General features: G+C 44.4%; 1 long non-coding RNA gene across 1 annotated transcript; it reads left to right on the plus strand.

The window, feature by feature from the left end:
• Positions 1-385: 385 nt before the first annotated feature.
• LOC110674358 lies at positions 386-999 on the plus strand. The gene is made up of 3 exons (XR_002498789.1): positions 386-399; positions 489-541; positions 962-999. It is a non-coding gene; the product is annotated as an uncharacterized LOC110674358 (long non-coding RNA).
• The last annotated feature ends 2090 nt before the right edge of the window (positions 1000-3089 follow it).

A 3089-nucleotide genomic window follows, 5' to 3' on the forward strand; every position in this document is an offset into this window, starting at 1 on the left:
GAGAGGTCTTCGAAACCAGGAGTTGAAGAAAGCGGCAAGAACATACTCTCACGATTCCAATACGATCGTCCAAGCAGGCACGCGAGCTGAAGCCTTCCAAGCGGAAATGGTGCTCCCCCGGGGCGAATCCAGTGCCATTGTCGTCAGTAGCGGCAAATTCCAAGGCAATCAAAGTCACATCAAGCGCAGGCAAATTTTCCATCGGCAGGAGAGATACCCAGCAAAGAGATTCAAATCGGACACCACTCCCGATTACCAGTCTGGAACTAACGTCGGTCGTCGTTATAGATGCCCCAGATGCTTAAGACCGTCCCACCGAGGCCAAGAATGTCCGGCGTTGAAGAAAAACTGCAATTCTTGTGGTCAACGAGGCCACTTCGCGGTGGTCGTGAAGAACAGGTAAAAGAATAAAATGATCAATAAGAATAAAGGATAAATAAAGTCACTGCTTTATGATTTCATTGTTTTTTCTTATTATTTCATTGTAGCACATTAATGCTCTGTCTCTTCATGATGTGTTGTTCGACTGCAGCATCGGCTCGTCTAGCCCTGAGACGAGACTCGCGAAGACGGTCTTCTTTTTCTGTGATTGCTGAGTTTTTTTCTTATTCCACTTTGTGTTTATACCAATTATGCGCATGCTGTTCAAATCCTTACATGAACCTCTCAGCAAAAAATGATTGAGTTTGCATTACATCGAATCATAAACAGCCATTAGAGTGAAATATCATGCCAGCAAACGTAGCAGACATTAGAAATAATTAATCTTCTGCTTAGATTTATCAGCAACTTTGGAAAAAACTGCTACGCCGACTGAGGTTTTAAATAACAGTTTACTTTGAACACAATACTTTTCACTTTTTCAGCCATAAAAACGGTGGGCTGCATTTGACGTTTCGTGAGAGGGGAATCTGGGCTGCATATGACGTTGATATTTTTCCTCTTCGCGAGTCTCTCTCAGGTCTAGCCCAATCAAGTTCGTGATTGATTCAGGAGCAGACGTGAACGTCGTAGGAGGCGAGGATTGGGTTAAGCTGGAAAAGCAAGTTAAGTTAGGAATAGCATCTATTGATCGGAGTACAGTTTTGCTGAAAACAGTTCTGCGCGCTTATGCCACAAACGAACCTATGCAGGTGAAATGCAGCTTCAGAGCCACGGTACAGGCTGTTGGGTACCACAAATCAATGATTACAGCAGATTTTCTCGTTGTTGAGAATGGTAGCAGGTCTTTGTTGGGAAGAGCTACGGCGAGTGATATGGGTCTCTTGAGAGTCGGTGACATGGTAAACACTTGCGAAGAGTCTTCGGTGTTTCCGAAAATGCCTGGTGTGAAAATCAAATTTAGCATCGATCCCAGTGTACCCCCAGTGCGTAACGCGTACTACAACATTCCGGCTGCATATCGCGAAGGAGCTCGTCGACGGCTAGAGCAGATGGAAGCGAGAGGTATAATAGAGAGAGTCACTACTGCACCACAATGGATAAGCGGAATGTCTGCCGTTCCAAAAGGGAAGAACGATTTTCGCTTAGTGGTGAATATGAAGGCGCCGAATAAAGCCATTAAGCGGGAGTATTTCCGTTTGCCACTCATCGACGAGATGAAGGTGAAATTACACGGAGCAAAGTTTTTCACAAAACTTGATTTGTCTGATGCTTATTATCACCTAGAATTGAGTGAGGAGTCACGAGAGCTAACTACATTCTTGTCAGAAAACGGAATGTATCGTTTCACACGTTTGATGTTTGGTGTCAACTGTGCTCCGGAAGTTTTTCAGCGTGAGATGTCACGAATCCTGAAGGACGTAAAAAATAAAATCATCTATATCGATGACGTCCTACTTTTTGCAGGAACCATTGAAGAACTGAGAAAGACAGTTGCGCAGGTTCTAAGCATTTTGAGGCTAAACAACCTAACTCTCAATTCCTCAAAATGTGAGTATGACCAAACGAGCCTTAACTTCTTAGGGCATGAGCTTAGCGAAAAAGGCTTTAACATTGAAGCGTCGAAGGTGAAAGATATTCAATTGTTTCGGTCTCCAACCACGTCATCTGAGCTTCGGAGTTTCCTCGGCCTCGCATCGTTTATAAGCCCGTATATAAAGAATTTCGCAGAGATATGTGTCCCCTTGTGGTCAGTGACAACTGCGCAAAAATGGCATTGGAGTGAAGAGCAGGAAAGCGCTTTCAAACTTTTGAAGCAACGAATAGTTGATTCAACGTTATCGTTGGGATTTTTCTCGGAATCAGATCGTACCGTCCTGTACACTGATGCGTCCCCCAACGCGTTAGGTGCGGTGTTGATTCAAGAGAACAGTGAAGGAGCAGTACGTATTATAAGTTTTGCCTCGAAGTCACTAACATCAACTGAGAAAAAGTACGCCCAGAACCAACGGGAAGCGTTGAGTGCTGTGTGGGCAGTGGAGCATTTCTCCTATTTCTTGTTGGGTCGACATTTCATTTTGCGGACGGATGCCCAAGGAATAACATTTATTCTATGCAGATCCCGTGAAGTATCCAAACGGGCCTTGACAAGAGCTGATGGTTGGGCGCTCCGTCTTAGCCCATATGACTATGATATCGAGTATGTCAGAGGAACAGACAATATAGCGGATCCATCATCGCGGCTGTATTGTAGGAGTGATGATGCATTTAACGAAGAAATAAGTCCATGGGAAGTCTGCTCTTTGGAGTCACGTAGCGTTGAGTTCCTCACTGAAGAGGAAATTCGCAGCTTCACACTAAAAGACGAAACCCTGGTGCAGGTAAATATAAATGATTTAAAAGAGTAATTTTGGGATTTCTTTACTTGGATTTCGTTTAAAACAGGTAATCCATGCAATGGAAACACGTAAATGGCCTGCAGGCTTGTTGAAATTTAAATCGATTTCAATGGACCTTACTGTCAGCGATGGAATATTGGTGAAGAACGGATGTGCCGTTATCCCTGAAGCGCTTCGAGTAAAAACACTTGAGATTGCTCACGCAGGGCATCCGCTGGAAGCTAAGATGAAGAGTATTTTGCGTAGGCGTGTCTGGTGGCCTGGCATGGCAGTTGATGCTGAAAAATGGGTCAAGTCCTGTGCTGTTTG

This window comes from Aedes aegypti, chromosome 1 (assembly GCF_002204515.2).
Source record: "Aedes aegypti strain LVP_AGWG chromosome 1, AaegL5.0 Primary Assembly, whole genome shotgun sequence".
Lineage (NCBI taxonomy): Eukaryota > Metazoa > Arthropoda > Insecta > Diptera > Culicidae > Aedes > Aedes aegypti.